Source organism: Dasypus novemcinctus, chromosome 10 (assembly GCF_030445035.2).
Source record: "Dasypus novemcinctus isolate mDasNov1 chromosome 10, mDasNov1.1.hap2, whole genome shotgun sequence".
Classification (NCBI taxonomy): Eukaryota; Metazoa; Chordata; class Mammalia; order Cingulata; family Dasypodidae; genus Dasypus; species Dasypus novemcinctus.
This window is the reverse complement of record NC_080682.1, coordinates 33,716,864-33,742,861: the sequence shown is the minus strand read 5'-3', so window position 1 is coordinate 33,742,861 and position 25,998 is coordinate 33,716,864. Positions and strand designations below refer to the sequence as shown.

General features: G+C 35.4%; 1 pseudogene; it reads left to right on the top strand.

Moving 5' to 3' along the window:
- Positions 1 to 909: 909 nt before the first annotated feature.
- Positions 910 to 25,998, top strand: part of LOC111764884 (integrator complex subunit 13-like) — an 81,907-nt pseudogene continuing 56,818 nt past the window's right edge.

Genomic DNA, 25,998 nt, shown 5'->3' with positions numbered 1-25,998 from the left:
GCAGATGAGGAAGAAATTACCATCTTTTCCAGGGAGCCCCAATGACAAGGGCCATCAGAGTAAGGACAGGGAGGAAATAGAGGATTAAAATGAGAATGAGCCTCCCAATAAGAAAAAAACTAATCCTTTTCTGCCTAAGCAGATGGCTAAATTAAATATTTCTAAAGCTAGCATTTACCTAATTTGTGTAATGTAGCCCCTACGGTCCCACCGGCTACAATATCTACAGTCCCAGAAGTATTCACAGATGCCATTGATACCAGTTCATATACAAAAAATATATTTGTACCTAATCCAGTTCCAACTACTCCATTGATGTGTTGCCTGTTACAAGGATCTCGACAGGGGGATCCAGAAGCAATGCAACTATTAACAGCTTTTCCAGTAAATATTCAGCAAATTCCCCCAAATATAAACAACCCTCAAGGAGGATATAATTTCCATCATGAACTTTTGCCATTTAAAGTTCTAAAAGAACTTAAACAAGCTTGTGCACAATTTGGAACTAATAGTCCTTATACTTTTGGATTAGTGTGGGGGCTGACTCAGGCTGACCAACTTATCCCCTGGGATTGGGACATGTTGGCTAGAACTGTTTTAAACCCTCCTGGGATTTTGCAATTTAAAACCTGGTGGACAGATGAAGCTAACATGATAGCATGTTGTAATGCAGTACAGAATCCTCCTGTTCTTATTTCCAGTGAACAGTTATTGGGTATAGGAGCTTGGTCTGGCATTCAAAGGCAACTTCAATATGATGACTAAGCCATAACACAGATACGTAATTCTTGTCTCGCAGCTTGGAAAAGGATTTGTACTCCTGGTAAACCTACTCAATCTTTTGCTAAAGTAATACAAGGGATTAATGAGACTTATGTGGAATTTGTAGCTTGATTAACTGACATTTTGATGAAAACAATTGAGATACCAGAAGCAAGAGAGTTAATTTTGTTGACGCTTGCTTTTGATCAGGCTAATAGTGAGTGTAAAAAGGCAATTAGACCTCTAAAGGCAGCTGGAGGTTCAATTCAAGATTATATTAAAGCTTGTCAGGTTATTGGCTCTATCGACCACCAGATGGCAGTATTGGCCACAGCTTTTAAAGGTAGTGCAAAGGAAGAGCAAAAAAAAAGGAATTGTTTTAAGTGTGGAAAGCCTGGGCATTATCAGAAAGAATGTCGATCTTACTTAGCTCAAACAATTGCGAGCAAGATTTCCAAAAGCAATGGTTATTCATTATATGGATTATATATTGTTTGCTCAAGCTTCAAATGACAAACTGCAACAGTTATTTCAGTATGCTGAACAAAATCTTCCTGAGTATGGCTTGCAAATTGCCCCTGAAAAATTTCAAAGGAATGCACCATATTGTTATTTGGGTATGAAATTAGCTAATAGATGTATTACACCACAAAAGGTGCAAATACACAGAGACAAGTTAAATACATTAAATGATTTCCAAAAATTGCTAGGAAATATTAATTGGATCCGGCCAACATTAGGAATCCCTAACTATACGTTAACTCATTTATTTCAAACATTAACAGGAGATTCTGATCTGTCTAGCCCTAGAATCTTGTCTAAAGAGGCTGAAAAAGAATCAGCATTGATAGAGGATTGAATCTCTCAAGGGCAATTAATGCAAATAGACCCTGATGAAGCTGTTGATTTAATTATTTTCTCAACCCCTCAATCTCCCAAGGCTTTATTTTGGCAAGAAGGATATTGGAATGTTTTTTTTTTACCTAATAATAAACAAAAGAGATTGCAAACATATCTCCAAAAAATTATGTCCATTCTAGCAAAAGGCCATGTGAGGTTGTTACAATTCAAGGGGTCTGATCCAGATAGAATTATTTGTGATCTTTCTCATGAAGAAATTCAACATTTGTATATAACTAATCCTCAATGGCAAATTGCTATTAGTAATTTTCAAGGCATTATTGATAGTCATTATCCTACTTCCAAACTGTTAACGTTTTACGAAGAACCACTTGGATTTTACCAAAAATTGTGAAAACTGTTCCTATTGAAAATGCATGTACAGTATTTACTGATGGTAGTAGTAATGGAAAAGCAGCATATGTTACCTCTCAAAAAGAACAGGTTTGGCAGACTCCTTATTCGTCTGCTCAATGCACAGAGCTTTTTGCTATCATTAAGGTTTTACAAATGTTTCAAGAGCCCTTGAATATTGTTTCTGATTCTGAATATGTGTGTTTAACTGTAGGTCATATTGAAACAGCTCATATTTTTATTACTGATAAATCGTCTCAACTTTTTGCCGACCTTCAAGCCCTCATTCGGCAAAGTCGTCAGCCCATATATATTACTCATATCTGGTCTCATTCTTCCCTTCCTGGTCCTCTTGCTACCCAAAATGCAAGAGCTGATTTATTAGTAGGATGTTTGCAGGATGCCAATAAATAGATGCATTAATTCATATTAATACTAAGGGACTTAGACATAAATTTCCTCAATTAGTGAAACATCAAGCTCAATAAATTATTTGCATCTGTCCCACCTGTGGACCCTTGACCACAGTGCCTTTTCAGGCTGGGACTAATCCCAGAGGCCTGGCTCTAATCAACTGTGGCAGAAGGATGTTACTCACATACCATCATTTGGTAAATTATGATATGTCCATGTCTGTATTGATACTTACTCTCATTTTTTGTGGGCTACTGCACAAAGTGGTGAACATTTTCATCATGTTTGTTCCCATTTGTGGTCTGCTTTCACAGTGATGGGATGTCCCTTGAAAATTAAAACTGATAATGGCCCTTCTTACACTAGTAAGTCTTTTACTTCCTTTTGTTCTATGTATAATATTGCACATGTTACGGGCATTCCTTACAATCCTACAGTTCAAGCCATAGTTGAACGCAGCCATCATACCCTAAAAACTATGCTTTTAAAACAAAAAGGGGTAGATGATGGTATTATAGCATGAAAAGATCAATTGGCAAAAGCTTTATTTACTTTAAATTTTCTTAATGTTTATAATTCATTGACAACTGCGGAATGTCACTTTGGATAATGTCAAACATTTATAGTGAACGCAGGAAATGAAGATCAACCAATATTCTGGAAAGATATTTTAAGTAATGAATGGAAAAGCAGGATCAAAATATGGGGGCAAGGCTATGCGCTTGTCATTTCAGAAAATGGAGAACAAATTTGGCTACCTGCGAAGAGGATTAAACCTCAGAATGAAGAGATGGGGTCTCCTACAACTTCTGATGATGGTAATCATAAGTAATGAGGAAGCTGCAGGTAATTACACTTATTGGGCCTATATACCTAACCCCCCCATTACTTAGAGTGTTAACTTGGAAAGATTCATCCTTTCCTTTTTATCTTAATAAGACCCATATATTCCCTGGACCAAATGATGATCAGTTACCAATTAAACCCCATGAGGAAGGACAAAGAATCTATAATCTCATATTACCATTTGATTATCGACCCTTATGCATTGGTAAACATCCCTTCTTTATGTATGTTAAAAATTGGACCATGATTATTTTTGAAAATAATAACACTCAGTCCATTGTGACGTTATTTTCCTCTTATAGTTTTATGATGATCAAAAATCCTACATATGTTTGTCTGCAAAAAGACAAGGTTAGGGATAAAGAAGGATGGCAAGAGTGCCATACAGGAAGAGGATCTGTCATTTTTAATGATTCCTATGGAATAGTGTGGGAAAGTGCTCCTATGGGGAGTCCCACCAAATATAATGGCAGATTTCTTTGGTATGGTCTAAATAGTAAAGGACAGCAAATTAGTAATATGCAATTTTCCTTTTTATGAACCCTTTGAACTGGATGAAAAAATAATTTTTACTAAAATAATAGTGTTTGGTAATATAAAGGGAAATGGATCCCTTCTCCATGGTGTAACATTACATCTATACATAAACAGAAGAATTTGTGGAAAGTTTTTCTAGGAAAAGCTCCTACTATAGAATGGATTGGGAATAATAGTAATTATGCAATTATGCAATTGTAATTATGCAATTATGCAATTATTGATCTGCATTTAAATCGAAGTCATTATTTTCAATCGTGTGTAAGAGATCCTTATGTGTTTATGGTCAGAAAATTAACTATTACTGAGAATGCTCTATTTTATAAAAGTGGGGCCTTGCATATCTGTTTGTCTGAGAACATTTTACAGAACAGAGATTTCATTACAATGGCTCGAAGGCAGCGGGGATTGTGGATCCCAGTGCGATTGAACCAAATTTGGCAATCATCACCTGAGAGTAAACTGCTGTTCCATATGGGTAAAGAAATCCTGAAGCGCTCGAAGTGATTTGTGGGACTGCTAATAGCTGGCATATTAGGACTGATTGGTGTCATTACAGCTGCTGCTACAGCTACCGTGGCCTTGCATGAGACTGTGCAAACTCAACAGTATGTGCATGATTGGCTAAGAATGCTAGTGACTTATGCTAGTCAAAAACATATTGATGAAGAATTAAACAGTAGAGTTAATGATTTAGAATTGGCAGTTTTACATCTAGAAGATCAAGTATATAACTTAAATCTACTTAGAGGATTGAAATGTGACCGGAATGAAAGTAACTTTTGTATTACTCCACTTGCTTATAATAATTCTCTGTTTGACTGGGAAAAGATTAAAAATCATTTGATAGGTCATAAAGGTAATATGTCATTAAAAATAAAAGGATTACAGAAAAAGATTTTAGAAATATCTCATAATCAGATTGATGTAGCTGATGATAAGGATGTCTTTAATGATTTGATTTCTCATTTCAGTAAGTTTAATCCAGTAAATTGGTGGAAGTCTCATCATTTTTTATCAGCATTAGTAATAGGATTTTGTGTGTAAATCTTCTTGCTCATTGTTGTTGCTTGCCTGGGACGAGATATATGCTGAAGAGTGCACCATGTTGATGTGATGGGACAAGCTAATAATTTGGTACTTGCAAAAAGTCTGATATAGTTCCCCATGGTCAGAGTGTTTGGCTGGTAGCCAATGATGGGGAAGACTCTCAGAGGAGGGCAACCTAAGACAGGCACAACCACCCTGACTAAAACAAAAAGGGGGAAATGTGGGAAACAAAGGCATGTTGTTTCCATAAGAGCAAGTTACTTTCTTGATCACTGGGTCATGCTGTCCCTAGAGATATGCATGCAGGTCATAAATCTCTCCAGGAGATGCAACATTCTGGCAGAATCAGGGCTTGATAATAATGAACAACATGGCAACAAGAGTCATATGTATATTTGTTTCAATAACATAGTAGAATTGTGAGCTTTGTTTATTAACTAATCCACTGTGTTATTAAGAATGAGATAGTGGTAATAGTTATCTAGGATAGTTCCTGCTTCTCACAATTGGTTGGGGTTTATAAGGAAGCCCCTGAGATCAATAAATTTGTCTGATGAGCTTGAGGCTTCAATGCTCTCAGATCCCCTGATCCCAATCTCTCTTTGTCTTTTATTCCTGATAACCTTCAGGTCCATGACTCCGACAATATTTTTTAAATTTTATTTTATTTTTTATTTTTGTTTTTTATTTCATTTATTTTTATTTTTTATTTCATTTATTTTTATTTTTTTATTTTTAAATTATTTCTATTTTTTTTAGTTTTTGGTTTCATTTTGGGAAAGTGTTTGGATCACAGAAGGGTCAAAATTGTGGCAGTGGGGGAATCACTGATGTGGGCTGTTTCTGATGGGAGATGGGTGGGATTGGGTGCACCTGGGGCATGTTTCTCTGATATATGTTTATGTTCAAGTTGTCATGGGGCATTGCCTCAGTGAGTGTAGACAAAACAACACCTGAAAAAATATTGAATTCCCATTCTGGGGCATACTGCTACATTCTCTAATAGAGTGGCAAAAATCCCGAAATACATGTTCCTCATGAATGAGGACAGACCATTATGCCGTGCCCTTGATATTGTTGATTGTACTTATGAACTTTTTCTTATGAAACTGAAACTTAACTTATATCAAATATTGTCTAAGAGTTGCCTCCTGAAAGCCTCCTTGTTGCTCAAATGTGGGCACTATGTAACCCAATCTCAGTATATGAACACACTACCTTCCCCTGAGTGGGACATGACTCCCAGGAATGAGCCACCCTGCCAGTGGATATTATTATCCAAGCACCAACTGGAAATGCATCTGAAAAAAGACCTTGACCAAAGGGGGTAATCATAAATACAAATGAGTTGTTATGACTAAGAGATTTCAAAGTAAGTTTGCAGGTCCTTCAAGAAGTTACATTTATGCATGTCTCAGATCTCATTGACTGCCACAATAAACAGTGTCTAAAAGAGCAGAGCTCCTGAGGGCTCTAGAAACATCTAGATAATTTTACCCATTTTCTAATTACAGTCCCTGACTTTTTATCATTGAGTGGTATGACCTTCTTATATAACATGGAGATCAAACTTTTATCAGATTTGGGTTTTCCAAAAATTTTCTGCAAATGAGTAGGCTGCCTTTTTACCTTCTTAATAAAGTTATTTGAATGGTAATGGTTTTTAATATTTTTTTCTTTTAATGCTAATGCTTTGGGTTTAAGGCAAGAAAGCATCACCTACCACATTCCTTACATTTTCTTCTAGATTTTTAGGGGTCTAGTTTTGTATTTGGTCATTGATCCATTTTGAGTTAGTTATATATATATATATGAAATGAGAAAGGGGTCCTATTTTTTTTTTTTTCTTTTAGCTATTGATATCCAGTTCTCCCAGGAACATTTGTTTAATAGACTTTGCTCACCTGGATGGGTGGGTTTGACAGCCTTGTAAAAAAATCACTTGACCATAGATGGGAGGATCTATTTCTGAATTCTCAATTCTATTCCATTTATCAATTTGTCATTTTTATTCCAGTACCATGATGTTTTTACCATTGTAGTTAATATGCTTTAAAGTCAGTAAATAGGAGTCGTGCAGTTTCTTTATTCTTTTGAGACATTTTTGACTATTCAGGGACTCTTATCCTTCAAAACAAATTTGATAATTGACTTTTTCTTTCCTGTAAAAAGACTCTAGGGATTTTTATTAAGATTGCATTAAATCTATGAATTAATTTGGTAGAACTGGCATCTTAACTATATTTAGTCTTCCAATCCATGAGTACTGAATGTTCTTCCATTTATTTAGGTATTCTTTGTTTCCTTTTAGCAACGTTTTTAATTTTCTGAATATAGGTCCTTTCTGTACTTGGTTAAGTTTATTCTTAAATATTTGTTTCTTCTATTTGGTGATATAAATGGATTTTTTTCTTACTCCCTCCTTAGATTGATCATTTTAGTGTGTCAAAATACTACTGATTTATTCATATTAATCTTTTTTTAGGTGGACCAATATTTTTATTTTTTACAGACAAGAGATAAGTGGAAAGATATAATTATCCAAAAACTGGAGAATCAATAAGTAAACAATGGTACAGGAACTCAATAAACTATTAACATTAAATTAAATAATTTTAATGAATGGCAAAAACAATTACTATATAATGTAAAATAACAAGTTGACAAATATATATGAAAAATATATGTATAGAAATCTTTGGAAGGAATTCATTGTAATTAAACTTAACTTTAGGTGATGAAATTATAATTATTTGTTTTTATTTTTTATTTTCAACAAATCAGTTTTATTGAAACATATGAAAGAAACATAAATCTATCTCAAGTGTACAATCAGTGATATTTGGTATAATCACACAATTGTGCCCTCATAACTTCAGTCATGATTAGAGCATTTTCATTATTCCAATAATAATACTACACACACACACACACAAAAAAAAAATCTCATCACCTCTCATTCTCTCCATGCTTCCACTGGTGTATATAGTTGCTTTTATGTTTCCATCTGTCCAGTTTACTTGAATTTATATTTTGTAAAAGCAGTCTTATATATGCAATATCATCCATATTTGAATTTTACAAAAAGTTTCTCTATGCTATGCAGTCCCATAATACATTTTTTTAGCTTTCTTTCTAGTGATATACATGGCCTTAGACTTTTCCTTTCAAACATACTCATATATTAGCTCTGTGTGTGCTTTAATGATGTATATTTATATCCAAAGATTTACAAAAATTTTACCAATTCTGCACAGATTAACCCTTAGTTTTCCATTCTCTACCGTCATTCTATTTTTTGGTGACCTATATTCTATTTAGTACCTCCATGTGTTTATCCAATATATTTAGACCATAATAATGTGATAAAAATATTGTCAATTTCTGTTTGGCTTGCTTAACTCAACATAATGTCCACCAAGGTCCTCTGTGTTTTTGTATGCTTTATGACTTTAATTCTTACAGCTTCATAAAAGCCCATCCTGTGTACACACCACAATATTTTATCCATTCATCAGTTGATGGAAACCTGGGTTGTTTCCAGCTTTTGGTGCTATAAGCACCAGTGTGCAGATGTCTATTCAAATCACTGATCATAGTTCTTCTGGGTATATATCTAATAATGGCATTACAGGGTCACATGGGAAGTCTATATTCAACTTCCTTAGGAAATGCCAAACAGTTTTTCACAGTGACTGTACCAGTATACATTCCTACCAAAAGTGAATAAGCATTCCTATCTCTCCACATCTCCTCCAACACTTGTAGTTTTCCAATTTTAAATCGTGGCCATTCTAAAAGGTGCAAAGTGATATCTCATTGTAATTTTGATTTGCATTTCCCTAATTGTTAGTGATGTTGAACTATTTTTTTCCATTTGTGTTTTTTCTTGGACGATTGTCTATTCAAGAATTTTGCCCATTTTTTAATCAGGTATTTTGTCTTTTTATAGCTGAGTTGTAGTATTTCCTTACATATTATGTATATTAAACCTTTACCAGATACATGGTTGCCAAATATTTTCTTCCATTGAGTCAGCTGCCTTTTCACCCTTCTGACAAAGTCTCTTGAAGAACAAAAGTGTTTAATTTTGATGAGGTTCCAATTATCTTTTTTTTTTTTTTATTGCTTCACCTTTGGGTATGAGGTTTAAGAAACTACTGCCTACCACAATATCTTGAAGATATTTTCCTACATTTTCTTTTATAAGTTTTTTTAATAGTCTACTTTTTATTTTTTTAACGATACCTACATTACATAATTGTTACATAAAAATATGGAGTATGGGAAACGGACTTTGGCCCAGTGGTTAGGGCATCCGTCTACCACATGGGAGGTCCACGGTTCAAGCCCCGGGCCTCCTTGACCCATGTGGAGCTGGCCCATGCGCAGTGCTGATGCGCTCAAGGAGTGCCGTGCTACACAGGGGTGTCCCCCGCGTAGGGGAGCCCCACGCGCAAGGAGTGCACCCATAAGGAGAACCGCCCAGCGCGAAGGAGGGAGCAGCCTGCCGAGGAATGGCACCGCCCACACTTCCCGTGCCGCTGACGACAACAGAAGCGGACAAGGAACAAGACGCAACAAAAAGACACAGAAAACAGACAACCGGGGGAGGGGAGGGGAATTAAATAAATAAAAATAAATCTTTAAAAAAATATATGGAGTATTTCTATATGCTCTGCTCCCTACCCTTCATATAATTTCCCACATTAACAACATCCTTCATTAGTGTGGTACATTTGCCACAATTGATGAACAAATTTTGGAGTATTGCCCATAAGCATGAATTATAGTTTACATTATAGTTTATACTCTCTCTCACACAATTTTGTAAGTTATGACAAGATATATAATGGCCTGTATCTGTCATTGCAATGTTATTCAGGACAATTCCTTAGTTCAAAAATGCCTCCCCCCATTTTCCACCTATTTTTCCCTCTCCTTCCCCTCAGAATCTCCAGTGACCACTGCTTCCACATCAATGATAAAATTTCTTACACTGCTAGAATCACAAGAAGTCTATAGTAGAATAACAGTAAGTCTACTCTAATCCAATTTTCATTCCCCAAACCTGAGGATTCTGGGATGGTGATGCCCACTCCACCTCTAATTGAGAGGGGGCTTAGATCCCATGGGGCAAATGAATGTGACTATCTTGCTTGCAGTTGCAAACTCTCTCTGTTCTGTGGAATGGTTGTTTATCATCATCTTCTTGTTAGGTGTCCTGGGTGAGTCCAATGTACTGGAGTGTAGGTGTTGCAACACAGTTGAGATTCATGACTCAGCTGACACATGCAAAACCCAAAGTTTTAAGTCTTTTGGACATACACCTATTAACTCTAGTATTAACTGTTGGTTCAAATAGAAGGGACAGAAGAGCCATGTGTAGGGGAACCAAAACTGAGTCCAATTCTGTCACACTGGGGAGCATAAATTCAAAATTAGGGTCGACTGGCAGGGCACCAAACTCCTGAACTGTCTACCCTGCCTATAGTATCTGGATGTCTACAGAGCCCTCAAGAACCCTACTATTCAAGGTAATACTTTTTGACAGATAATGAGGTCCTGATGAGACATGCATAAGCTTAACCTCTGGAATGACCTCCCATCTCACTTTGAAGTCTCCTAGTCATTTAAACTCATTTTTGTTTACCCTTTCCGCCTTTTGGTCAAGGCCTTTTTCCAGTTGCATTGCAAGTTGATGCTTGAAAGTAACTCCTTGGTGCCAGGGAGGCTTATCCCCCAGAGTCATGTCCCATACTGGGGGGAAGGTAATGTATTTATATGCTGAGTTTGACATTGAGAGAGGCCATATTTGAGCAATCAGGAAGTTCTCAGGAGGTAACTCTTAAGACTATGTTACAATTTCAAAAGTAAAGTTTCATAAGAACACACTCCTAGAAGCCTGCCCCAAGGGTGTCCTGTCCCACATGACCCCTAAATCCAACACTTTAAATAACAGCCCATTACCATATTTGCCATATTTGCCAAAAGAACATTTACAACACTGTAGTTTCAACCACATTCCTGCAAATCCCATAGTTCACCTCTTTCTTGCCCCTTTCTTCACCCCAGGTACATGGAATGTCCAACCCACCCTCTCCATCATAGCCCCTTCACAAATCAGCACCACCCATCCCAATAGCATCACTGGACCACAGCTATGCCCATCCACTGCACAACTACAACCTTCCACCTTATCATAGATTTTGCCATATGGGCATTGACTCACAACCTTATTCTCCCTTTCTGTCTCCTGTAAGCCTATCTTAGAGACTTTCACAGTTTGCTTAATTCATATCACTGAGATCATGTAACATTTTTCTCTTCAGTTTTTCCAGTGTTTTTCTCATGTATCTTGGGACATCCTTGTTCGGTTCATATGCATTTATGATTGTTATTTCTTCCTGATGAATTCTCCCATTTATTAATACATAATGGTATTTCTTCTCTCTAATACGTTTTGCTTTTAAAATCTGTTTCATCTGATATAAGTACAGCGAATCCACCTTTTATTTATTTTTTGATTCCTGCATGCATGGAATATCTTTTTTCAACCTTTCTTTTTCAATCTATTGGTATTCCTGGGTCTAAAGTCTCTTGTCGACAGTATATAGATGACTCATAATTTCTTATCCATTCAATCAGTCTGTCTTTTTTGACTGGGAAGTTTAATTCATTAACATTCAATGTTATCAATGTAAAAGCAATGGTTTTATCTGTCGTTTTTTACTTTCACAATTCTTTTGACACTTTTATTCAGTTTTAGTGATATAATCTCCATTTCTAAACTTTCTTCCAAGCCTCTCTCTTCTATCTTTTATTTTCAGACTGTTGCATTCCGTTTAGTACTTATTGCAAAGCCAGTCTCTGTTATAATTTATCTCAGTTTCTGTTTATCTGTGAATATTCTAAACTTACTCTTATTTTTGAAAGATTGCTGGATATAAGTTTCTTGGCTGGCAGTTTTTCCCTAGTTGTGTCTTAAATATATCATACAACTGCCTTCTTGCCTCCACACTATCTGCAAGAACTCAACACTTAAATTTATTGGGTATCCATTATATGTTACACATCATTTTTATCTTGATGCTTTCATAATTCTCTCTTTGTGCTCTGCATTTTATATTCTGATTAGTTTGTGTTTCAGAGTTGGTCTATTCATATTGGTTTGGATGGGAATACATTTCAATCCTTGGACATGGATATCTATGTCCATCAATAGGTTTGGGAAATTTTCTACTATTATTTCTTCAAATATTCCTTCTGCCTCTTTTCCTTTCTGTTCTCCTTCTGGCAATCTCTTGCCATGTATGTTTGTGTGTCTCTTGACATCATTCATTTCTCTAGGACCTTGTTCAATTTTCTCCATTTTTTTCTTCATCTCTTCTTTTGTACATTCACTTTTGGAGCCAGGCCTTCAAGTTCACCTATCCCTTCCTGTACCCCCTCAAATCTGCTTTCAAAATCTTTGTGCTCACCTAGTATCTTTTTAATATTCTTAAGTTCTTTAGCCACATCAATGAATTTATTAAGATTTGTTTGAACATACATGATTAGTTGCCTCAATTTTTAATGTCATTTGAGGCTTATCTTGTTCCTTTAACTGGGCTATATCTTTTTGTTTCTTGGTATGGTTTGTGAGTTTTTGTTTATATCTTGGCATCTGATTTACTAGATATATTTATTCTGGGTGCTGTTTCTTTCCTTAGTTTAGGGCTTTCTTGCCCTTTCCCCTTTGCTGGTTATGTAGTAGGAGACAAAGATGTAGTTGGTGCTATAAGCTATAGAGGCTGAATCTATCTGCATTGCCCATGGGACTAATGAAGCTTCTCCAACCTTTCTCTCCTGCCAGGTCCTGGGACAGAACAGAAGCTTAATTTAATAACCCAAGCTGTGCAGGTCAAGACTGTCTGTAGTTGTCCAGAGAGACTGATGAAGCTTCACATACCTTCCTCCCCTGCCTTGGTCAGGGATAATGCTGCAGGTGCAAAAAAAATCTATGCCTTGTAGGTACAAAATTACTGCAATTGCCCAGATAGACTGATGTAGCACCAGCTGGCCCTCTTTGCACTCTGGATTGCCCAACAACATAATCCATTGGGCCAAATGCACCTGCAACAGCCCTGAGAGGGTGAGGGATTACTGCTCCTTCTGCTCTTTAGGGCATGGGAATGGAACAACTGATGCTCAACAGTTCAGTCTGTGTAGACCCAAAGTACCTACCATTTTCTGAAGAGGCAGAGGAAACGTTGTTCCTCTCCTATCATATTGAGTGTTGGGAATAGATCCACAGGCATCTAGTTGTTGAGTTCTTGTAGGCCAAGAGTACCTAGCATTGTCTGTAGAGCCCGAGGATACACCAGCACCCTCTTAACCTATTAGGGTGTGGGGATGAATACATAGGCACCCAGTAGTCCACTCTGTGAAGGTGAAAAGTGCTTGCTGTTTCCCAGACAGGTGAGGAAATGCCAGCCACCTCCTATCCTATTATGGGTTGGTTTGGGATGGATCTATAGGTGCCCAATAATCCAATCTCTGAAGGCCAAATTTGCCTGCTATTCCTGGGAAAGGCTGCAGAAACACAAATCCCCTCCTATCCTATTTGGGTGTGAGAATAGATCATCAAGTGTCTTGAAACTTCACTCCCTGTAGGCTGAAAGTACCTGTTCTTGTCTGGATGGGCTGAGGAAACAGTCTCCTCCTATCCCATTGAGGGGTGGGGATGGGTCCACAGGCACCCAACAGTCCTGGAGAGGTTGGCCAAAATTGCCTGCCAGTTCCCAGAAATGCTGAGAAAACACCATTCCACTCCTATCTTACTTGGGGGCAGGAATGGAGTTATAGGGGTCTGACTATTCACTCATGCAGCCTCAAAGTGCATGCAATTTCGCAGAGAGACTTAAGAAGCACAAACCTCCTCCAGTTCTGTGGGGTTGTGAGGCAGAGATGGAATTGAAGGCACTCAACATATCACTTTGTGTACTGAAAGAGCCTGGAGTTGTCCAGAGATGCTGAGACAACAAAAATCCTCTCCTTCCTATTGGGGTGGAGGGATGGATCCCCAAGTGTCCAAATATTCAGTCTGTGCCAGCTGAATTACCCATGGTTACATCCCAACTCCTGAAGTGCACAAGTTTGCGAAGTCACAAAGCCATTTAGTCAGGCATCAGCTTTATTAGGACTTACAGAGAGGAGAGATCTTTGATGGCAGTTGGTTAAGAATGAGTGAAGTCAGTGCTCTGTGAAGAGATGAGAAAATGAGGAGTGATTTATAAGGGGTTTTAGAAGAAGGCCATTCCATAAGGTATGGAACAGAGTTCTAGCTAGGGTCACATGAAGCATATTCATGGGGTGTGGTGATGTTTTCTCTATGGTAGTAGGATGCTTACTGGTTTGGGAAGATCATATTTTATGATAATATCTATATAGTCTCTCTGGAGAGAGTTGTTAAACTTTAACTTATGCCTAGGTTATGCAGGCAACTACACTGAAGACTTAAGGGGTGCCCTGCCTCCCCACAATCTACTCCCATATAGTGGCTTACATTGACTATAGGACAAGCATTGCATCTGTATTCTACAGCAACAGTATAAAAGACAACAGAATAGTAGGAGTCCTTCACCAAATGCTCTTAATCCTATAAAAACATCTAAACAACATTGAACATTAATGAGGTTACAGGTACTACCTTTTGACACAGTAAGAATATCTAAAGCCATCCTATTTTGTAAAACTACCTTTCATTTCAAGCTGTTTCTTTTTTTAGTAAGAAAACTGCTACTTTGTAGTCATTAAGGGCTTCAGCAGTGAAATTGGCTAAAAACTTTATGTGTTTTTCAGTGAAAATTGTAGCACCACCTGGCACAAAAAGTGGCCAATAGGTAGAACCACCAGAGGACATGCTTTACGCTTTGTCTAGCCTTAATAATAAAATGACACAAGTCAGGGGCAACCACCCTACATCATGGATTCCCTCTTGCCATTCCATGCAGACAGGGGCTGTGAGATCTAGGGTGACAGACTCAGCTGTTAACCATCCTAAACCACTATATACAACATATCTTAATAAAGGCCTGGGCTTATTCACCTGTTCCCTTACAAGAGTACAAATATAATCACAAGTCTCATTAAAAGATGGCAGCTGACTCTCAGTCTTAAATGAGAAGTTTTTGTTTCAAACTTGTTGATGGATAACATAGTAGTCTGGGACTTTCAAACTGGATCTCGTGACCAGGGTATTTGGTGGGATTTTTTTCTGACTTGCCACCATCCCTGCTTTTATAAACTTCTTATAATTAACCGTAAGTTACTTTTTGTTATCATTATCAATTTGGGTTTCTATTTAATAATGGCTTTTGTGGAATTAGTCATTTAAACATTTCAGTTTAGAAGAAGCTTTCGCAAACTTTCTATAACCAACCATAATACCTAAACTAGAGACTTCATCCCACAATGAATTTCACCTTTACAAAATACATTCCCTTATTTAATGCTACATTCTACAATACCTTCTAAAACTTTCTATATTCATTCAAGCCTTGTCTTTCATATTTCCACCATGATTTTATGAAAACCAGCTATCTTATCTTAGGACAAAACACATTCCAATAAAAAAACTTATAAAGTTTAGTCAACATCATTTATGAATTCACTTCCACAAATTTTTTACTTCATTCTATATTAATTTGTCTCATATCCCTCATTCTGATCTGTGAAGAAAAAAAAACCATTCATTTCAATTTATGTAAAAACATTTTTAAAAGAAGTTTGTAATAATTTAATTAGCCAAAACTTAGAATTTCAACTTAAAGATTTAATACCTATAATGCTAATTGATATTACTGGTATCTTATAAACCTAAGAAAATGACAACCAAGATAAAGAAAATTGAAATCATTATAGTTTACGAAAGAGACATTCTTTTTTCCTTCTTTCACAGGAGGGTAAAATTTTTTGTCTTAATAAAATTCTAAAGTTTTGAATAACCTTAAAAGCATAGTAACTGCCAAGTTCTGGAATATAATTGTTGAATTTTTTTATCATAATTTAGAAAAATCTTTATAGTTTTCAAAGAGTTTTCCTTTATTTGCTGAAATTTGGCCATTGACTTACTACTGTTTTTTCAAAAGCTGTTAAAATTTACTTGGGAATTATAGAATAAGCCATACAAAACTAGGTTTATTCTGTCCTATCCTCTCTGTGCCTATTTTAATTTCCAGACTTGGTAGACAGAATTCTAGGCTCAGCTCACACCAGCCATATCTTTCCACACTCAACCCATTCCCTTATCCTAACCTAGTTTTATTGGAATTCAGTGAAGGTTAGGTGAAGGTAGGATAGGCTATGGAAAGATTATGGAAGAATTCAGGATAAACTTTTCCGTTTCTTTCCTTTAAATAGTTTCTTTATTCAGATTTTTTGTGATTCCTTATCCTGTTTGATTTTTCTAGTTTAGGTTTCAGGAGTATTCATTTACCTATATAAGCAACCATCTATTTTTTAGCAATTTAAATAGAGCTCTTTTAAGAATTTTCATTTGATAATTTAATATTACCATCTGGAGGTATGAAAGTATATGCTGAACAAGCAGACAAATACAAAAAGAGTTAAGGAATGCCAACTGAAACAAAACTCACTATTTTGACTCATAGTTATCCTTTGGTTTGACTGTGTCCAAGCATTCCATCTTTTCACATCTCTGACTTTTACTGCTTTTAAGATGTCCTCTGGAATTAGTATTGCCTGTACTATGCAAGTTAATTCTTGAAAACATTTTTATTAGTACCCAGCAACCAATTAGGAACACTTGAGCAGTATAAATGGAGTAAATTTAAACAGACTGATATTTAACACTTATAAATTCTGGATTACTCTTCAGGAGTACATTTTAGATTCATCATGAGTAAACTACTGATTCAAAACTGATAGTTCATTTTAACATCTTAATAAAAACTCTGATCAAAATAAAATGTGACTTAAACTTAAAACATTTTCAAAATAGCATCCCTTTTTAACTCTTTAACAGTTTACACAGTATTATGAGCCTTCAGCTTTGTAATTTAATTGCAGACTTACAAAACCTGCTTGCATTTTTTCTCTCTCTCTATTTATATATAGAGAGTTATCAAGTTCAAAGTTACTAAACTTTAATAGCACCAACTTTGTTAACGTGGCTATCCAGATCTAATTAGAATTAACATGGAAACAGAGCAGAGAACATTAATGTTAAGTTTTTCTGCTTCTCCAGTAGTTAACCTAATTCTATTAAATCCACCAGCCCACAAGTGCACCAACCAAGTGACAAGGGGTTTCACAGAGTTGCTGCTGGAATATTTTCTCTTTCTTAGTTAACTGCTACCCCTATCAACATTTCCTGGGTGTCCCCATACTCATGAGAAGTTCTTGAACAGTCAAGCAAGTGGGTGACCCCATATTCTCTTGGAGGTCCCCAGTCATCCTAGAGGGCAACCACCCATTCTCACATGGATGTTAAAAGTCAATGTAGGATTTCCCCCACAGGGTCTCCTTTCCCTGAGATCATGCCTGCTACTGCCAGGGGTCCTTCAGTCTCCTGGCTTGTGGCTTGCCAATTGTTACAACCCAACTCCTAAAGGGCACAAGTTGGTGAGGTCCTGAAACCAAAGGACACAACCTTCATTTAGTCAGGAATAAGCTTTATTAGGACTTACAGAAAGAAGAGAATCTCTAATGGCAACCAGTCAAAGAATGAATGAAGTTTGCACTCTGTGAAAAGATGAGAAAATGAGGAGTGATATATAAGGGGATTTAGAAGGACATCCCATAGGGTATGAGAACAGTGTTCCTGCTAGGGTCACATGAAACAGACATGGGGTGTGGTGATGGTTTCACTACACTCAGTAGGAAGGACATTTGCCAAGGATGTTTACTTTTTTGAGAAAATCATAGTTTATGATAACATCTATACATTCTCTTCCCTTTGGGGAAAGTTGTTAATTTTTAACTAGGTCATGCAGGCAGCTATGTGCTGAAGACTTAGAGATTTTAAGTTCAGTTTATTTTAACTTTTCAAATTTCCCAGCTCATGATAATAAACCAGAGCAAGGACCCAAAATGGGACCAGAAGGGATCCAAGGAGACCTGGGATCTTCTTGCAGTTTCCTGGCTTCCCAGCTGAAAGTGCTCTATCACAAATTTTCCAAGTACATGTCTTTTTCAACCTCAATTTGATGGTGATTCTTGTTTGGCCACAACTGAGATTTTTTAAAAAAGTGAGCTCTGCTGGCCACACTTGCTGAAGAGAAATCCCTGTTTACCCTCCACAGCATCCTTTCTTTTCCCAGGGAAGGAGATATCCATTCTTCTCTCAGTTGGCCACAGTGTGCCATGGGTTTTACCAAGTCTGCTTGCCTTGAAGGTGGGGAATGAGAGGGGCCACTCCCAGTCCCAGGGATGAGCAACTCACAGTTTTCATTTCAGCCCCTTTGTTTCTCTATCCTTCTCCCTCCTGAATGACACACAGTAATCTCCTAGTCTGCAGATTCCCAAAGCATCTCCTTCAGATCACTTTTTGCCCCTCCTCCATAGTTTTTTTAGAGAGTTGAGACCTGCCAACCTACTTTGGTGCCATCTTCCTAGAAGTCTCCAGCATTTATTTTTTAATAATATATTTTTAAAACTAATCTCTTTTGTTGCATACGCATTGTATCTTTTCTTGTATTTATAGATTCATTGCATTTCTGGTCTTCTTTATGAACTGTGTTAATCTGCTTTCATTTATGTATTAATATATTTCTATGATTTAGAAAATGACTCCTTTTGGTTTGTGATGACAGCAGTGTTCAACAGATTTTCTAATATCTCTTACATTAATTCAGGAATTGCTTCTCTTTTAATTACATTGAGACAAAATTGTCCTTTAATAATATATTGTAGAAAACATTTATAATGTTATTAAATAAACATGACAGATTTTTGGGAATGTGAAGCACTATTTATTTTGAACCTTTGTTTGATATATTTATGTCAATGCATGTCATATTTTATGGAAGATGTGGTCTGATGTATTTTCAAGACAAAATCCTTTTTTTCATGGTAATATTTCAAAATTCTACGTATTGTAAAATTTGAACTACTTACAAATGATAAAGAAATTAAGAGTGAAATAAAGCATCACAAAAGTATGAACGTTTTTGGCAAATGATTGATGTTATATAATAATTACAAAAATAGTTTATATTTACTGAATAGCTACTGAGTTCCAGACAATATTAATATTAAAATGGCTTTAGGTATATAATTATCTTAGCTTAATTTCAGGACATAACTGATAGGTAGGTATTTGTAATATCTAAAATTTTGCCCAGATAATGGAATGCTATCTTCCTACTTGTTCAGGAATGGCTGAAGAACCATGCTGGCATTTTCTCTTTATCACACACCTCACATCAGTACATCAGTATATCATATAGATTCTCTTTGCAACATGCATGTGCAGAATATATTTGGAATGTGATGGTTTCTCAGCATCTCTGCTACCACCCACCCAGGCATAAAGAGCCATAATGTCAGTCTTTAAATCATTGTCACAGCCTTCTAGATTGTCTCCCTGTTTTCTGCCTTATACACCTTGGGTTTAATATTTATGTAATGTCCAGAATGATGGTGTTAAAATTTCATTGTATCATGGCACTGTTCTTCAAAAACCCTACAAGATTTCCCATCACATTAAGAGCAAAATAAACAATATTTACAGAACTATACTTGTTCCACCTCCTTACTTTTATGAACTCATCCTTTATCATTGTTTCTATTCTGCTCACTTATGAGCAGACAAACTAACTCCTCACCCTTCTTTTAAACATTATTTCTAATGCTGCCTGGAATATTTGTATTTTTTCTTCTTCCTGAACTTCCTTTTCCGCAGGTAACTGCTTGGATCTTTTGTTATGAAGCCATCCCTTACCACCTTATTTAAAATCACACTTACCACATTCCTCATCAATGCTTCATTTGTTTTCCATAACAGTTATCTCATTTTACATTCCATATATTTTTCTTATGCCTTTAGTTGATTCTCTGTTTCCATCCACATTGAAAGTTCTATGATCCCAAGATTTTTGTCAATTATGTTAATTACAATACCCTCAGTGCCTAGAAGTGTACTGCAATATATTTATTTGAATGGCTGGAATTTACAGATAGATGAAATTGGGGAATACAGAGCTTTCATAGCTTGTTCATTGTCAGGCAATGTCCATGTTTAAGGATGAGCTCAAAACTGAACACAAACAGATTGAATATCAAGCTCACAATCTTTTTTTAATTAACATTTTATGGAAAGATATCATTCATACATGAGCATACACAAACGATAAATACATAGTAAAGTTGTGAACTTAGAAAACAAACCTACCTAACATCATACAGGTTCCCATAAATCAACCCCCACCAATATCTTCCATTGTTTTGAAACATTTGTTACAAACTGTGAAACATTTGTTACAAACATCACCAAAAGTATTACTACTAACTCCAGACTCTACCTTACATTTGGTGTATTTTCCCCCCAACCCAACCTACCCAATTATGAACACCCTGTATTATTATTATACATTCGTTATAGTTCATGAGAGAATATTCTCATATTTGTTCTGTTAACCACAGTTAATCTTCCACCACTGGGTTTCCTGTGTTTTTTACAATCCATTCCAAGTGTATACTTTGTGGCTCTCATTTTCATCACAGAATTATGCAGTTATCACCTCAATTTTAGAATGTCCTCATTACTGCAAAAGGAAAAGAATCCCTTACCCCCTTACATAACCTTATAAATAGCTCTTAGGATTGATAAAATATTTGCGATTACTACAAAAAAATATTACTGTTAGCTATTGCCCATAAGTTAAACTTGTTATTTTTCCCATGTATCACCATATACTTAACTCTTTTTAAATGAAGAACAGGCTTATATTTATACTGTTAACCAAGATCTTTCATCCACCACCAAAATCACTCATACCTTCACTAGATTATTCTCTAGTTTCCTTTTAATTAACATGTATGTCCACAGACTATCACTTTCAGTCACAAGAATATTTATAAATGACCAGTGTATAATAATTATAATTTGTTATCATCAACCAAATTCATTTCTATGCCTTTACAGCAAACCTTATTACAAAGTTTATATAAATGAGTATAAACTTCCATTCTCAACCCACATTCTATTTTCTAATAACCTATACACTAGAGTTTACCTCTATGAATTTACTCATTTTATTTAATTCATATAAGTGAGACCATACAATATTTGTCCTTTGTATCTGGCATATTTCATGTAACATATTTCTTCAAGATTCATTCATGCTGTCACATGCATCCCAATTTAATTCCTTCTTACAATTCAGTAGTATTCCATTTTATGAATATACTACATTTTTTAGATCCATTTTCAGATGACAGGCACTTGGACTCATTCCATATTTTAGCAATTGAATAATTCTGATATAAACATCAGTATAAAATTTCAGTTTGTCCTTGTCGTTTAGTTCTTCTGAACATATTGCTAGTAATGGTTTTGCTGGATCATACAGCAGTAAATTCAGCTTCCTGAGGTACTGCAAACACTTCCACAGAGGCTGCACTATTCTACAGTCCCATCAACAGTGAATAAGTGTTCCTATTTCTCCACATCTTTTCCAGCACTTATAGGTTTCTTTTTTCTTTCTTTCTTTTTTTTTTTTGATAATGATCATTCTATAAAATGTGAAATGGATTCTCACAGTTTTGATCTGAATTTCCTTAATAGTGATGTTGGACAATATTTCATATGCTATTTGGCCATTTGTATTTTTGTCTTTGGAGAAATGTCTGTTCAAGTATTTTGCCAATTTTAAAAAAATTAGTATTGCCTGTCTTTATCAGTGAGTTGTAAGACCTCTTTGCATAGCATAAATATCAAACCCTTGTTGGATATGTGGATTCCAAACATTTTCTTTCATTGAGTAGGCTGCCTTTTTACTTTTTTGATGAAGTCTTTCAAAGAACAAAAGTGCTTAATTTGGATGAGGTCTCCTTTCTCTATTTTTTTTCTTTCATTGTTAATACTTTAGGTATAAGGTTTAAAGAAACTACTGACTACCACAAGATCTAGACTAGGTTTCACTGCATTTTCTTCTAGAACTTTTATGGTTGTACCTTTTTAAATTTAGGTCCTTGATCTATTTTGAGTAAACTTTTGTATAAGGTGTGAGGGAGGAGTCTTCTTTCCTTCTTTTGAATATGGATATCCAGTTCTCCTAGTACCATTTGTTGAATAGACTGTTCAGGCTCAGCTGGGAAGGTTTTATAGCCTTGTAAAAAAAATCACTTGACCATAGATGTGAAGATCTATATTTGATTTCTTTGTTGGTTCCATAGGTTAATCTGTCTATTTTTATACCAGTAGCATGTTTTTTCTACCACTGTAGTTTAATAATGTTTTAAAGTGAGGAAGTGAGAATCCTCCAACTTCACTTTTCTTTTGTCAAATATTTGTGGCTATTAGGGGCCCCTTTCCATTCCAAATTAATTTGATAACTGGCTTTTCCATCTCTGCAAAAAAAATGTATTTTGGATTTATTGGTTTTGCATTGAATTTATATATCCATTTGGGTAGAATTGGCATCTAAACTCTATTTAATCTTCCAAATCATGAACACGGAATGTCCTTCCATTTACTTACATCTTCTGTGTTTATTTTTTGGCAATTTTTTTAGATTTCTGAGTATAGGTCTTTTATATCTTTGGTTAAATTTATTCCTGAATATTCAATTCTTTTATTTGCTATTATCAAAGGAATTTTTGGTGTCTTCCTTATCAAGTTGCTCATCAGTAGTAGAGAGAAATGCTACTGTTTTTTAAATCTTAATTTTATTTTCTGTCACTTTGCTGAACTTGTCTCTTAGTTCTAACAGCTTTACTGTGGACTTTTCTGGATTTTCTATGTATAGTAACATATTATCAGAAAATAGCTAAAATTTTAATTCTTCCTTTCATATTTAGGTGCTTTAATTTCTTTATCTTGCCTAATTGCTCTAGCAAGAACTTCAAGCACAATATTCAGTGACAATGGTGACAGTGGGCATCCTAGTCTCATTCCTGATTACAGTAGGAAAGCTTTCAGTCTTTCTTTCACCATGAGTCCAAAATAATGTATGGGCTTTTCATATATGCATTTTACCATATTGAGAAAACACCTTTTTATTCCTACTTTTTCAAGTGTTTTTATCAAAAAAAGATTTGATATTTTGTCAAATGCCTTTTCTGTATCAGTCAGTAGGATAATGTAATTTTCTTCTTGAGTTTACTAATGTGCATTATTACACTAATTTATTTTCTTGTGTTGAAGCACCCTTGCATACTGGGGATAAAACCCACTTGATCATGGTGTATATAATTCTTTTCATTTGCTTTTCTATTTGGTTAGCAAGTATTAATTTGAAGATTTTTGTGTATACATTCTTTACAGTAATTGGTCTATAATTTTCTTTTCTTGTAGTATCTTTATCTAATTTTGTTATTTGGATGATGGCTTCAAAGAATTAGTGTATCAGCATTCCATTCTGTTAAATATTTTGAAAGTGCTTGAGCAAAATTGGTGTAAGATCATCTTTGAATGATTGGTAGATTTCATCTGTGAAACATGTCATCTCAGTTTTTTTATCTTTGGGAGATTTTTAATGACTGTTTTAATCTCTTTAGTAGAGATTGGTTTGTCGAGATCTATTTTCTCTAGGTTATTATGGGTTGTTTGTGTGTTTCTAGGAATTTGTCCATTTTGTCTACATTGTCTATTTTGATAGTACTCTGTTGTTCATATCATCCTCTTATGATCTATTTTATTTCTGTAGGATCAGTGGTAATGGCTGTCCAATCATTTATTAATATCTTTATTTGTATCTTCCCCCTTTTTTCTTTGTCTGTCTTACTGTGTTTATCAATTTTGTTAATCTTCTCAAAGAAATATTTTTTCTGTTTTTCTTGATAATCTCCACTTGTGTGTGTGTGTTCAATTTCATGTCCTATTAAACTTCATGAAAAAGTTTTCATTGCAGAATGCTTATTTCTGAGATGTTTTGAAATACATGTATTAAATTAAAATCAGAGAAGAGCTAAATAAAAGAAGGATGCACCATATTCATGTACTGGAAGACTAAACATTATTAAAATGTCAATTCTAACTAAATTGACTTACAGATTCAAAACAATCCCAACAAAAATTACAACATTTTTCTCAGAAATGGAAAAGTCAATTGCCAAATGTATTTGGAAGGTTAACTGGCCTTAAATAGACAAAAACATCTTGATTAAAGATTAAGTTGGGCAAGTCATGCTCTCTGACTTTAAAGTATGTTACAAAGTTACAGTGACCAAAACTACATGGTGTTGGCACACTGATAAGCATATTTAGCAAGGAAACATAACAAAGAGTTCAGAAATAGTCCCACATATCTATGACAAACTGATATTTGACAAGGCTGCCAATTTGAATCACTGGGGACAGAATAGTCTCTTTAACAAATTGTACTGGAAGAACTGGAAATCCATATACTAAAGAATGAAAGAGGATCCCTACATTAGGCCCAATACAAAAATTAACTCAAGATGAATGAAAGACCTAAATAAAGAGCCAAGACCATAAAACTCCTAGAAGAGAATGTAGGAAACATCTATGTAATCTTGTGGTAGGCAATGTTTTCATAAACTTTTCACCTAAACTACAAGCAACAAAAGAAAAAATAGATAAATGGAACTTCCTCGAAATTAAAAGTTTCCATGCTTCAAAGGAGTTTGTCACAATGTGAAAATGCAGCTTTCCTAATGAGAGAAAATATTTGGAAACCACAGATCTGATCAGTGTCTAATGCCCAGAATATAAAACTCAAAAATAAAAAGACAAGCAATCAATTTAGAAAGTGGGTAAATGACTTGAACATACTATTTTCCAAAAAGCACATGAAAAGATACTCAACATCACTATTAGGGAAATGCAAATCAAAACCACACTGAGATATAAAATGTTATTTAAAAAAATAAAACTACAACTGTTGGAGGGAATGTGGAGAATTTGCAATGCTATTGGTTGCTTGTGGGAATGAGAATGGTGTAGCCACTATGAAAGACAGTTTGGTTGCTCAGGAATCTAAGCAAAGACTGCCATATGATCTCTCAATCCCATTACTAGGTGTATACCTAGGTGTATTACTAGGTGTATCCCATTACTAGTTGTATACCCAACAGAGTTGAAATCAGAGACACAAACAGATACATGTACAACAATATTCATAGCACCATTATTCACAATTGCCAAAAGATAGAAGCAATCAAGGTTTCCATCAACAGATGAATAGATAAAACAAAATGTGATATATACATATAATGGAATATTATTCAGCTGTAAGAAAAAATAACATTTTAACAGATATGACAACATGGATGAACCTCAAGACCCTTATGCTGAGTGAAATTAGTAAGTACAAAAGTGTATTGCATGATCTTATAGATCCCCGAAAATGTGTGAGCCAATTCATGGAGGTAGAATTGGATGATAAGTTGTTAGAAGACAGGAAGTGTTTAGATATTGGTGAGCTGATGTTTAATCTGAGTATAATTTATAATTCCGTTGATTGTAATGGATAGGGAATGGATGGAAGTGATGGGGGCACAGCAATGTGCATGTAATTAATGATGCTGAAGTGTGAGCATGAAAGTAGTTGAAAAGTGAAGGTTGGGTCTATCCATGAAGCTAGAAGCAAAGCTTGAGGACAGTGGGGTGCTACATGGAGAAATATATACCTACATCTTACCTCTATGGGATATGAATATGCTCTTGCTTTCATAGGCATGTTTTCTCAATAGATAGAAGCCCATAAAGCATCTAACAAGATATTACACTTCCATCCTGAGGAAGCGCTGCTGTTTTCTCAAATAAATGGCCAAAATCTTTGGGATATATAAGCCATGACTATGTAAAGAAAACAGGCCCATATGTCAAGTCCTTGATCCTAATGCTTATATTTATGAATCTTATTTCTGCAAAAATGAAGCTTAGACTTCAGACTAATGCATCCCTGTTAGGTATGTAACAGAGTGTTGCCTTCCCTTGGAAGT